The 13,708-nt window shown below is 43.8% G+C and overlaps 1 protein-coding gene across 1 annotated transcript in view; it reads left to right on the plus strand.

Annotated features, from left to right (window-relative positions):
- Positions 1-13,708, plus strand: part of ZDHHC7 (zinc finger DHHC-type palmitoyltransferase 7) — a 1,014,873-nt gene that overhangs the window by 406,863 nt on the left and 594,302 nt on the right. The gene's annotated exons all lie outside the window — the stretch shown is intronic.

The following is a 13,708-nucleotide window of genomic DNA, read 5'->3' on the forward strand; positions in this document are numbered from 1 at the left end:
TGACTTGTCCTCTAGAACCCACGTATGCAGGCACTAACCATCCCTACGGTAACATCATCAAAAGATAATGTGGATTGAAGTGGGATTGCAAAACTGTACAAATGGATTATTCTCAAAGTAGTAACTTTTATAATCGGAGCAGTGCTGAGGACGATCGGTGCATTTCATGCCTTGGAGCGCAGGTAAGTCCCCAAAGGTTCAGGGAAACTTTAAGAAGTTCCTAGTCATGCGCTGCTTCCTACATCTGCGGCTGTACTTTTTCCCCTCTTCAATTTACAGAATCTGTTCATGTCCTTCCAGTGTTGCTGCTGTTTACTTGTCTTTCATTTTTCTGTACCATGTTAGTTGTAAGATGTTTACTGCATACATTTTCTCTCACTATGTGCAAGTACCTTTTCTTTAAGGAGCAGCTTGGGAGTGCTGGATGATTTGTTGAGTCAGACCTTGCAGATGCACTGTTTATCAACATATGAGGATGTTGAAAAAAGGATCTGTGCTTATTTGTTCCACGTACATCTGGTGCTCTGTGATGCTGTTCTTTCTTTTTCATCATTGATTCCTTCATCTGTCCCATGCAGTGTTATACTCCACTGCTGACTGGCAGTGCACGATTCCTTCATCTGTTCCATGCAGTGTTATACTCCACTGCTGACTGGCACTGCACAATTCCTTCATCTGTCCCATGCAGTGTTATACTCCACTGCTGACTGGCACTGCATGATTCCTTCATCTGTCCCAAGCAGTGTTATACTCCACTGCTGGCTGGCAGTGCACGATTCCTTCATCTGTCCCATGCAGTGTTATACTCCACTGCTGACTGGCACTGCATGATTCCTTCATTTGTCCCCTGCAGCGTTATACTCCACTGCTGACTGGTAGTGCACGATTCCTTCATCTGTCCCATGCAGCGTTATACTTCACTGCTATCCCATGCAGTGTAATTCTGCACTGCTGACTGGCAGTGCATGATTCCTTCATCTGTCCCATGCAGCTTTATACTCCACTGCTGACTGGCACTGCATGATTCCTTCATCTGTCCCATGCTGTGTTATACTCCACTGCTGACTGGCAATGCATGGTTCCTTCATCTGTCCCATGCAGTGTTATACTCCACTGCTGACTGGCAGTGCACGATTCCTTCATCTGTCCCATGCAGCGTTATACTCCACTGCTACCTGGCAGTGCACGATTCCTTGATCTGTCCCATGCAGTGTTATACTCCACTGCTGACTGGCAGTGCACGATTCCTTCATCTGTCCCATGCAGTGTTATACTCCACTGCTGACTGGCAGTGCACCACTGACTCCAGGTGTCTATCACTTTGTCCACGAAGTAATAGCCTTCATCCAGTCCCCCCCCCTGTCTTTTCTGTTCATCACCAGCACATGACTCCTCTTATGATGCAGTGTGCAGATCATATCTTCAGTTTGTCTTCTGTCGTAAGCATACATGTACTATCCTGCCAAAACCTGTTTTTATGTTTCACCTTACCCATTTTGATTGTGTGTGGCACACAATTCTACCAGCTTCCTCTCCACTTCAGTAACTATTTTGTGTGGTTCTGCAGCCTAATCTCCCTTATTGCTGGGTGTTCACCACAGTCCCTTCACATTGCAGTACGTGATTTGTTCTTCAGCTGACTGTGCTTTGAAGATATTTATTGTTTTGTCTTATGAATTCTTCCCAATCCTTTGACTGCCCCTTAGCTTCCAGATAGTTAATCAGTTTCTTATCTCTCTCACACCATTTTGAGTCCTGCATTCCTATCTTTTAACATCTTCACTAAGATTCTGTCAGGTAGTTCTTTGAAGCCTTGTTTAAATCCTAGTGTTTTAATCTGCAGGCTTCATCTGTTCTGTTTCAGGGTAACTGAATTGTGGAGCTGATCAGAACTTTGTTATATATATCCCTGCTGTTACTTACCATGAAGTGAATTTGCATCTAGGAAGGGCACTGACTTAGGTTCATAGGTAGGTACTATGCTATCAGCCCAAGGGACTACGTAAGCCTAGCCAACAATGTTGCCTGACTTAAGCCACCCAAGAAAGTTATTTTCCTGTGCCACTGTCGAGCAGAGACACAAAAGTGATCCCCGGGGTGTATTTCCTATTTCCCAACTACTCTTCAAGATTTTTCTTGGAGTGCTAGTGAAGAACTTTGCTTGACATAGATGGGTAGCCTGTTTCAGAGTATGGGAAGTCTTTGGGACAGGAATCTATTCCTCCAGCATGTCCTGTTTATTGTGTTGACAAGGTTTAGGTCCCTAGAGCCTGTAACTCGGAGGGATTGGGATTAACTTAACCTCAAATAATACTTTTTCTGCGATGAACATAAAATTAGAAGTCTTGTATCTGCTGTGCCATTGCCTAGATTCATGCTTGTGTATTAGAACTGCCGTCCCCTGTCACCAGTCCTGTAGCATTACGCCACATTCTGAGCAACAAAGTCTGTATAGCCTTGCTGGTGATTTACCAGGCAACCTGCAAATGTAAAATAAAAAAAAAAAATGAAATTGTTTCAGTGAAGTCCTTTAGAATTCTTGTTTTATTTCTTTCTGTGGCATTTTCTCATGTGTCTATTTAATCCCATCTCACCTTCTCTCTGTTCTAATGGTAGCATCTTCCTTCATATTTGGTATTTAGTACAAAGGAAAAGATCTCATGTACTCATGTAGTGGTTCTGTTTTACCTGCATCATCCTTGACCCCACACACCTTTCTATTAATTTGTCGTCGTGATAGTTCCATGTTCCCCAGTAATAATACAACACATTTTACTCCTCTCTTTCAACTCTAATTTGGCTCTGTCCTTTGCATAGGTTGGCTTGATCTGCTGAGTAAATATTGCAAATCTTTTTGAGAGATTCTCTGTGACCTTTTGGCATTCCTTTCCTTCTCCTTGAAGTTGCTGTTTTCAGAGATTGCCTGTTACAATTTACATTTTAGCCAGTCTTCTTTTCCTATACCTACCTTCCTTCTCTGGATACAGGACTTCTTTTTCTGTTAGTAAGATGCAGCCTGTCATGGGCACAAAACTGAATTCTTTATTACGTAGCTTATTCACAGCTGGTTACTTTAATCACTGGACAGCATTAAAAGCCTTTCATAAATCTCCCTGCAGTTTGAAGACGGTGCATGCTCTCTACCCCTGCATCCTGTATGTAGTCATTGTGCTGTTTTTCTTAGAAGGCTTGTTTTTTGTGTGGTCTGCCTTTTGTAGTGAGTTGCTTTTAATGTTAATTTTTTTAGTCACTTGTTAACTATACATGTTTAGGTGCTTAATTGTAGCTATTTGCATGTATGTATAAGTAATGTATGCTTCAGTCATATTTTATTTTTGTATATTCCGTCTTATATATACAGTTTACTGGTGGTCCTGTCAGGAATCAGCCATTTTCTTGGTATGTTTTTCCCATTGATCTGTGATTGAAATTATGTTGTCATGTAGCCAAGACAGACACAGTTTTCAAATTGTCAGACACTAGTCTAAATATTAATAATAATATTAATCCAGCCAAACACTATAATTAACAAAATGAAGCAGATCTTTTCTCCAAAATGAGTGATTTATTCATAAAGATTTGTGTCTTTTACTAACATGCCTGGCTTACTGTCTCCTGCCAGTTATTACGCCAAAATAATGGACTCTGAAGTTGTTACTGAAATTATATTCTCATTTGCAGGAAATCATCTCTAGGTTCTGCATGCACCACACAGTATCTTGTTGCAGAGAGATGGATCCATTTTAGATATGTTGGTATTTTATGCATCTCCACTTAAGAGTTTGGCTAAAGGACAATTATTGTAATGCACTTCGGTTACTGAGCATATTATAACCAAGGAATTTGAAGAAGTATGCAGACAGTTCTGGAATACTAAACCATTTATTGAATAGTAAGTCTGGTCATATCAAAAACCTTGTTCTTAGTGTATCGTCAACACCGTTTATTAGTATTACTGACATTCTGTAAGTTCATATACTGACTCAAAGGTAAAAACATTCTAAACACTAGGTAAATTGAGGTATTGGGAAATAACGTTTTCAAGGCTCAGATCCAAGACTCAAGGTACACATTGACTGTGGAAGACAGAAATTCCCAGCATTGTTGTCTGTATTTCCAAAGTAATAGTTCTCTGTACAGATCTTTAAAATTTGTAAATTTTCTGGCTTTGCATTTTATTCACTGCTGTGCAACATAAGTTGTTTGAAGTGCATTCTTAAATGTAGTATTTGTATGTTGTGTTGCCTGTTACCAGAAGACCGTCCTTGTCTGTTTGCTTTGTAATATGAAGATTAGTATTAGAGACTTTTATTATGCTTAAATCTCAGTGTACAAGACATCAGAAAATAAACACCTTCCTTTTCTGATGTTCATCGTGCATACAGCTGCAGTCATAACAGATGGGTTATCCTGCCGTCAGGTGGGTCCTCAGTCGGCCGAATTCCAAAGTCTAGGTCCGGCGTCGGTTGTTGTCGCTTCTTCCCTGACGTCAGTGCGGCAGGGGTATAAAAGAGGCAGCCGACGCCATTTTCTTCAGTCTTTCTTGCCGCGCGGTGCCCGAAGCAGAAGCAGTTCGCAAGTGCCGGTCGGCCAGCTCCTGAGATTTACGAAAGTATTTCAGCCGAAGTCTTCTTGAAAGCTAAGTACCCCGTTGGGAAAACTTTTCTTGCCTCAGACCGATGTCAGACAAAGTTAATAATTGCATTTCATGTGGGAAGCAAATACCACATAAGGATTTCCACTCTTTCTGTATACCTTGCTTATGCCCAGACCACGACGTCTCGGCCTGCCGTTTTTGTGCTCGATTCAATAAGCGCACTATTAAGCGTCGGACGGAGTTCGCCCTTCACTTTTTTGGCAAAAAATTTAATTATACCCAGTTTTGAGTAAAAAACGCAAAGATAAGGACCGACATACGAGGTCCGCGCCACCTACTGAAACCACGCTAAGGCCGACTACACGCTAAGGCCGACTACCGGTTATCCGGTACTCAGCGAGGCACCTACGCAGCCCCTGAGTACCGATGACAATGCATTACCGATGTCTTCAGTACCAGAGGTCGCAGGCTCCTCGGCCCCCATTCCTACTACAGACTCCGACGCCACTCCTGGCGGGGAAACTCAGAATTTAGACAGGCCTGCCATTTCTCAAGGGGTTTTCAGGCCTTCCTCCTTCTCTATTAAAGCCTTCACTAAATCTAAAGCAGCCATGAAAACCAAAAAACAGGTTCCTCAGACCCCCTCTCAAGGCACCATGCCTAAAAAACAGATGCTTAAAATGGCTGAGAATTTGATTACTCTTATCAGGGGATGTTCATCGTGCATACAGCTGCAGTCATAACAGATGGGTTCTCCTGCCATCAGGTGGGTCCTCGGTCGGCCGAATTCCAAAGTCTAGGTCCGGCATCGGTTGTCGTCGTTTCTTCCCTGACGTCAGTGCGACAGGGGTATAAAAGAACCAGCCGACGCCATTTTCTTCAGTCTTTCTTGCCGTGCGGTGCCCGAAGCAGAAGCAGTTCGCAAGTGCTGGTCGGCCAGCTCCTGAAATTACGAAAATTTTGCAACCGAAGTCTTCTTGAAAGCTAAGTACCCGTTAGAAACTTTTCTTGCCTCAGACCGATGTCAGACAAAGTTAATAATTGTATTTCATGTGGGAAGCAAATACCGCATAAGGATTTTCATTCCCTCTGTATTCCTTGTTTAGGCCCAGACCACGACGTCTCGGTCTGTCGTTTTTGTGCTACATTCAACAAACGCACCATTAAGCGTCGGGCAGAGTTCTCCCAGCATTATTTTGGCAAAAAATTTAACTGTATAATGTCATCGGATACTCCAACTCCAGTTTTGTCTAAAAAGCGCAAAGATAAGGACCGACACACGAGGTCCGCGGCCTCTACCGACACCATGCCAAAGCTGACTACAGGTGGTCCGGTTCTCAGCGAGGCGCCTACGCAGCCCCTGACTACCGACGACACTTCATTGGCGGTGTCTTCTGTGCCCGAGGTCGCAGGCTCCTCGGCCCACACCCCGACTACAGATACCGAAGCCACTCTTGGTGGTGAATCTCAAAATGTAGACAGGTCTGCCTCCTCTCAAGGTGTCTTCAGACCTTCCTCTTCTTTTTCCATCAAGGCTTTCACTAAGTCTAAAGCAGCCATGCATTCTAAGAGACAAGCTACACAGGGCCCATCTCCAGGCCCCATGCCTAAAAAACAGATGCTCAAAATGGCTGAGGATTTAATTACTCTTGTCAGGGGTTCTCAACCCCCCCCCCCCGGACAAAAGGCCCAGGGTGGAGGAAGAATCCCCCTCCTCTGATCAGGCCTACATTATATCAGAGTACTCTGATGAACAGGAACTTTCTTACTCCCCTTTTGAAGATTCTGATGCAGAGGAGTCCATTCCCTCTGTATCCCCCCCAGAGGATTACTCATTTGGGGAAACCTTGCATACTTTAAGGGAACACTTCCACTGGGAAGGCCAAGAGTACTCAGATTCCAAGAAAAGGCTTAGGGATTTTCTCTTGCTACCTCAGCACAGGCCTCTGGCTATACCTCCTGTCTTGGACATACTAGATGATGTGTACTCGGAGGCCTGCCTTAACCCGGATTCTTTACCTCCAGCCCCAGTCAAGCCTGACAGGTACTACCAGGTTCCTGACTCACACCAATTTTTATACAAAAGCCATGCGGCTGACCCAGAAACTATCTCACAGGGCCCCAAGGGAATTAAGGCCACCACTGATAAAAATCCATTACCTTCCGAGAGAGATTCCAGATCCTTAGAAAGGTGGGGAAAAAAGGTATATACCTCGGCCACCTTAACCATGAGGGCATTAAACTACCAGTTCCATATGCTAAAGTACCAACAGTTTCTGTTATCACAATTGAGAAGTAAAATGTCACAACCTGAACAACCAGACTTGAAGGAGTTGCAGGATTTGATGCATAGTGCAGAACAAGTGGGTAAACATACCTTGCAATGTGGTTTTGATGCTCTAGAGGCCTCATGTAGAGGCGCTGTTACAGGATCAGTCATACGTAGACATGCCTGGCTCAAGGAACAAACCTTACCAGATCATGTCAAAGCTAAATTACTAGATGCCCCTCTACAAAAGGATGTATTATTTGGTGCTAATGCTGAGGAGGTATTAAAGAAAATGGAGGAAAAGGCTAAATCAATGCAAACAGTGAAAGATTTTCTACAGGTACAACCCCCACGTTTCAGTAGAAATTGGCCTTCTAAAAATTGGTCCTTTCCAGCCACGGACAGACCCCAAAGAGGTAGATACAGGCGCCCGAGGGGCAGAGGGCAATCCCAAGGATCGTTTAGAGGCAGACAATGGCAAGCTCCTACACAAAGAGGTGGTGAGGATAGTTCGCAGCCATTCAGAAAGCAAGCCCAATGACTTTCCCCTTTGCATGCCAAGCAAGGCTCAAATGGCAGCACCCTTAGGCGGAAAACTGGCATTATTTTCAAAGAATTGGCATATTGTCACAAAAGACAAATGGATCCTGGACATTATAAACAGAGGCTACAGATTCCATTTTCACACCCTTCCAAAAATGAGAGGCATGCCAAACCTGCCACACAATCAAAGGGCAGAGGCACAAAGACAAATTTCAGATCTCATGGACATGAAAGCTATTCAAGAGGTACCTACTCACGAACAAGGTCAAGGTTTTTATTCCAGACTATTCCTGGTACCAAGGAAGGGAAAAGATTGGAGACCTATTTTGGACCTATCCATCCTAAACACATTTTTACTCGTACCAAAATTCAAGATGCTCACTTTACAGCAGCTTCTGCCCATGCTGGGCAAGGTGTCTTGGCTGGTAACATTGGACGTCAAGGAGGCATACCTGCATGTCCCAATCAGACAAAATTGCAGAAGATACCTCAGATTTCTTGCAGGTTCAATCCATTACCAATTCTCTGCATTGCCCTTTGGCTTATCTACTGTGTCCAGAGTATTCACGAAATGCCTGGCATCAGTAATCACCTTCTGCAGACTACAAGGGATACAAATCTACCCATATCTGGACGACTGCCTGATCCAAGCGGACAGCAAGGACATACTACTGCAGCACCTGGCATTTGTAATAAAACTGTTTAACTTCCTGGGATACACAGTCAACAAAAAGAAATCAAAACTAATACCCTCTCAACAAATAATTTTCCTGAGTGCCAGTTTGGATACAACCACCCAGATGGCCTACCTCACGCTAGACAAGCAAGGGCAACTGTCTCAATACTTCAAAAAAATGGCAACTTACACCAGGCTAACTGCAAGGAAAGTCCTGCAGGCTCTGGGATTCATGGCATCTTGCATCCTACTAATCCCATGTGCAAAGCTGCATATGAGGAAACTTCAGTGGTACCTGAAAAACTTATGGTCTCAACACAGCCACAGCTTGGAAGCAATTATACCACTCATTCCATGCCTTCAAAAGGAATTTTTGTGGTGGACTCAAGCTTGCCAAAGAAACACAGGTCTTCTGTTCTGTGTACCTCAAGCAACTCAAATCATCACTACAGACGCCTCAGACTACGCCTGGGGAGCACACATGACAGATCATTGCATTCAGGGAAAATGGACCCAAAAAGAGAAGCACCTTCACATCAACCAAAAGGAAATGCTAGCCGTGCAAAAGGCCATTTTGACCTTCAAAGACCTACTACATCCAGGCCAGCTATTGATAAGGACAGACAACACCACAGTGATGTGGTACATAAACAAACAGGGGAGAAATCATTCATACCCCTTGTGCAGGCAAACCATGACCCTATGGAACACAACACTGGAATTGCAAATTCAACTACAGGCACAATTCCTGCCAGGGAAGGAAAACACACTGGCAGACAACCTGAGCAGAAATATGACAGATCCACACGAATGGAAGTTGCATCCTCAAGTTTTCACAAAGATAACTCAGGCATGGGGACAGCCAGACATAGATCTCTTTGCTACCCACAGAAATTGCCAGTTGAAAATATTTTGTTCAAGGACCTACCATCCACAGGCCTGGAAAGTGGACGCACTTTCCTTCAATTGGGCAACATTGACAGTCTATGCCTTCCCACCTCTTCCTCTGCTGCCCAAAGTTCTATTAAAAGCCAGAGCAGAGAGGCTGAAGATGATTCTCATTGCTCCATACTGGCCAAGACAACACTGGTATCTGCTCCTGAAGAGCCTGACACATTCCCCACCATGGATCCTACCTCTAGTCCCTCTTCTGTTGTCCCAGCACAACTACAAAACTCTTCACAGCAATCTCAAAACTCTAAATCTAGCTGCATGGAGAATTCCTTGATTTCCCAACAGTTACTCCTCTCCAAGGAGGTGCAGGATGTCATCTTGGAGGCCAGAAGACCTTCTACTAGAAAGGCCTACTTCGCCAAATGGAAACGATTTTGTGCCTGGAATTAAGAAAAGGGACAGAATCCTTGGGTAATAAATATACCTCAAATTTTACAGTACCTAGCTGAGATGTTAAACAATGGACTTTCCTTTTCCTCTCAGCCATTTCTGCACAATACAACACAGATCCTCCTTTATTCTCTCACCCTCTCTTAAGGCAGTTCCTCAGAGGGGCAAAGGATATAAAACCCCCAAGGAAACCACCAGTCCCTGCTTGGGACCTCAACTTCGTATTGGAAAAGCTGACCCTTCCTTCCTTCGAGCCAGCTTCTTCAACAGAGTTACAGTACTTGTCATGGAAAACAGCCTTTCTTCTGGCTATCACCTCAGCACGCAGGGTTTCGGAGCTACAGGCCCTCATGGCTGTGCAACCATTCATCATTTTCCATCAGGACAGTTTCCTTACGAACCAACCCTACCTTTATGCCAAAGGTAGTATCCAGTGTAGCTTTGAATTGGACTATCCACTTACCTACCTTTTATCCTAATCCACAAAACAAAGGGGAAAGACTACTACATTCCTTGGACATTCACAGACAACTTCGTTACTATTTGGACAGAACAAAGCCATTCAGGAAATCTGAGCAACTCTTTGTGTCCTATGCTGCAGGTGCTCAGGGAAAGGCCATTTCCAAACAGACAATTTCAAAATGGATAGCCCACTGCATACGGTTTTGTTACTCATTTCATGGAAAAACTGTGCCTGCATGCATCAGATCCCACTCCACCAGAGCCACAGCTACCTCTGCAGCCTTCCTCCAGGGGGGGTCCCTACCAAGGACATTTTGGAAGCAGCCACCTGGAGTTCAGTGCACACTTTCTCCAGGCACTATCACCTCCCACTATACTCAAAATCTAGAGCGGGCTTTGCCACAGCAGTCCTGCAGGGCATTCTAGCCCCTCCTAGATCCACTTAGTGCCTACCACCCTTACTTAGCTTTGGGATTCTACCCATCTGTTATGACTGCAGCTGTATGCACGATGAACATAGTACAGTTTTGTACCTACCATAAATGTAGATGTTCGAGTGCTCATACAGCTGCAGTCCAGGTTTCCCTCCCGCCATCCCCTCTTAGGACAGGCGTTATGACAAACACTTTTCATATAACCTTTTTGGGGTATTCTTTTATGGTGTATTTGCTTGCAACATTGCATCTTTGCATAACATTATGTTTGCCTTCCTTCTGGGGGCACCTGACATCTGGGGCAAGAAAAACTGAAGAAAATTGCGTCGCCTGCCTCTTTTATACCCCTGCCGCACTGACGTCAGGGAAGAAGCGACGACAACCGACGCCGGACCTAGACTTTGGAATTCGGCCGACCGAGGACCCGCCTGACGGCAGGATAACCCATCTGTTATGACTGCAGCTGTATGAGCACTCGAACATCTACATTTATGGTAGGTACAAAACTGTACTTTCGTTAGTCTGCTATGTATAAAATGGTTTTGTATTTTTTTTTGGTCTTTTACCCTTGCTAGGTTTGCAAATTTAATTCCTTGAAAATGTTTCTCTTGTAAGGAAGTTACAAGATTGCTTTGTTTTACAGTCTTGGTTGTTTTCACCTTTAGTGGGCCATTAAATACTAAATGCTTTAGGGGATTTTTAATCAACCCTAACACAAGGTGTGTCTTTAGCCTCAGTACTTTTTGCAATCCTGTTGAAATTATCCCAGAGTCTGTGTGTTCAGGCATTGTTAGCCATATGAATAAAAATAAAATCTGGGAATTTGTAGTGCTGTCTGCACTGTTGTGGCATAGATGCTTTTGGTGGCTACCTGAAGGTGGTTTGCTTGAATTTTTAATTTGTTTATATTTTTACTTGCCTAATTATTTGGTTATGTCCCACTGAGCTGTTCTTTTATGTGGAGGATCCATGGTGGCAGTTTGTTGACTGGGGATCTTGTCATAGTACCACAGAAGCTCTTCTGCTTGTTATTAAAAAGTGCCATTGGATCTTTAACATTCACCTCAACTGAAATATTTACAACTAGAAGATCAATATCAATGGGACCAGATGGTGTCCCGGGCTGCGTCCTACATGAACTCCAAGAAGAGCTAAACCTAAACATAAAACTACTGTTCAGTCTTAGCCTTACTACAGGATATGTACCCAAAGAGTGGCGTACAGCAACAGTGGTCCCTCTCCACAAAGGTGGTGCCTCAACGGATCCTGGAAACTATCGCCCCATAGATCCTGCGTATTAAACCTGGTTGATTTCTTTGAAACGGTCACCAAGGCCATTGACGAGGGGAAGGTGGTCCACACAGCCTACCTGGACCTCGCAAAAGCCTTTGATACAATACCCCACTCGGGCATTATAGATAAGCTCACCAGCTTAAATATAAACCCCTATGTCACTAGATGGGTTGCAAACTGGCTCAAGGACAGAACCCACATGGTTAGAATTGCTGGAGCCATGTCAGACTCCAAACCAGTTACAAGTGGCGTCCCACAAGGCTCAGTCCTGGGACCTCTCTTGTTCGGTATATATTTCTCGGAGGTACAGGCCAACACGGAAGGACTGTGGCTGACTAAGTTCGCAGATAACTGCAAACTGGGCGCCATAATCGACTCTCCAGCCGACACAAGCATCCTCCAAAAGGGCCTCATAGAAACAGACAACTGGTGCCAGAGCCATGGCCTCAAGCTAAACGCCAAAAGTGTATAGTCATCCCCTTTGGCAAAAACAAAGTGCCCACAAATTATTACATAGGTGGTAATCCATTAAGTACAGAAGAAGTAATTAGGGACCTGGGGACCCAAGTTGATAGCAATCTCTCATTTGACAACCACTTGGCCAAAGTGGTTAGAAAAACATTTTATATAGCCCACCTAATCATAAAGGGATTCACATCTAGATCAGAGGAGGTCATCGTGCCTCTTTACTCATCCCTCATCAGGCCCATAATTGAGTACAATGCCCCTTTCGGGATGTACCTTACCAGACACCTGCAGCAGCTGGAAAGACCCCAAAAGTACCTCACCAAGAGGATCATAGGGCTCAAACAGATGCCATATGCTGCCCGGTTAAAGAAACTCCAGCTCTACTCAGTGGCATACCGCCTGCTCAGAGGCGATCTGTGCTTGACGTATAAAGTCATGTCCAACCCGGAATTAATGGACATGCTGCACCTCAGAAAATCCAAATCCCATCGAGCTACGCGCTCGAGAAACTTGAACCTCAGCACTGAAATAAATAGGACATGCTGGAGGGACAGATTCATAACCCAGAGGCTCCCTTCACTCTGGAATAAAATCCCAGTCCAGGTTAGGCAGAGTCCCTCATTGACTCTCTTCAAGAGGAATCTTGATGAGTGGATGGGAGATCGTAGGTTTACCCCTGGTATCACTTCTGTGTCACTGTTAGACAGAGGCACATTATACTAACCTCGAAAAAGGGCATAGCAAAATGTATTTAAAATGGGTGGCGAAAGCCAAACACATTCTGGCTAGGCTTATAAATGCCCTAGGGCAGATAGCCTAGTATGAACCTATGAACCTGTGAAAGTTCAGTTATTAAGTACTCCTATGATTATTGCATTTATGGTGTCGCAACTGCCGTTTTATTTGTGCTTCTGAGAAATTCAGCATCTTCTGTCATGCTGACATCATCGGTAGTACTACTATCACTGTTATATGTTATCATCGGTAGTACTACTATCACGGTTATATGTTATCATCGGTAGTACTGCTATCACGGTTATATGTTATCATCGGTAGTACTGCTATCACGGTTATATGTTATCATCGGTAGTACTGCTATCACGGTTATATGTTATCATCGGTAGTACTGCTATCACGGTTATATGTTATCATCGGTAGTACTACTATCACTGTTATATGTTATCATCGGTAGTACTACTATCACGGTTATATGTTATCATCGGTAGTACTACTATCACGGTTATATGTTATCATCGGTAGTACTACTATCACGGTTATATGTTATCATCGGTAGTACTACTATCACGGTTATATGTTATCATCGGTAGTACTACTATCACGGTTATATGTTATCATCGGTAGTACTACTATCACGGTTATATGTTATCATCGGTAGTACTACTATCACTGTTATATGTTATCATCGGTAGTACTACTATCACGGTTATATGTTATCATCGGTAGTACTACTATCACTGTTATATGTTATCATCGGTAGTACTACTATCACGGTTATATGTTATCATCGGTAGTACTGCTATCACGGTTATATGTTATCATCGGTAGTACTACTGTCACGGTTATATGTTATCATCGGTAGTACTACTATCACGGTTATATGT

This window comes from Protopterus annectens, chromosome 8.part1 (genome assembly GCF_019279795.1).
Source record: "Protopterus annectens isolate FY-2018-M chromosome 8.part1, PAN1.0, whole genome shotgun sequence".
Taxonomy (NCBI): domain Eukaryota; kingdom Metazoa; phylum Chordata; order Ceratodontiformes; family Protopteridae; genus Protopterus; species Protopterus annectens.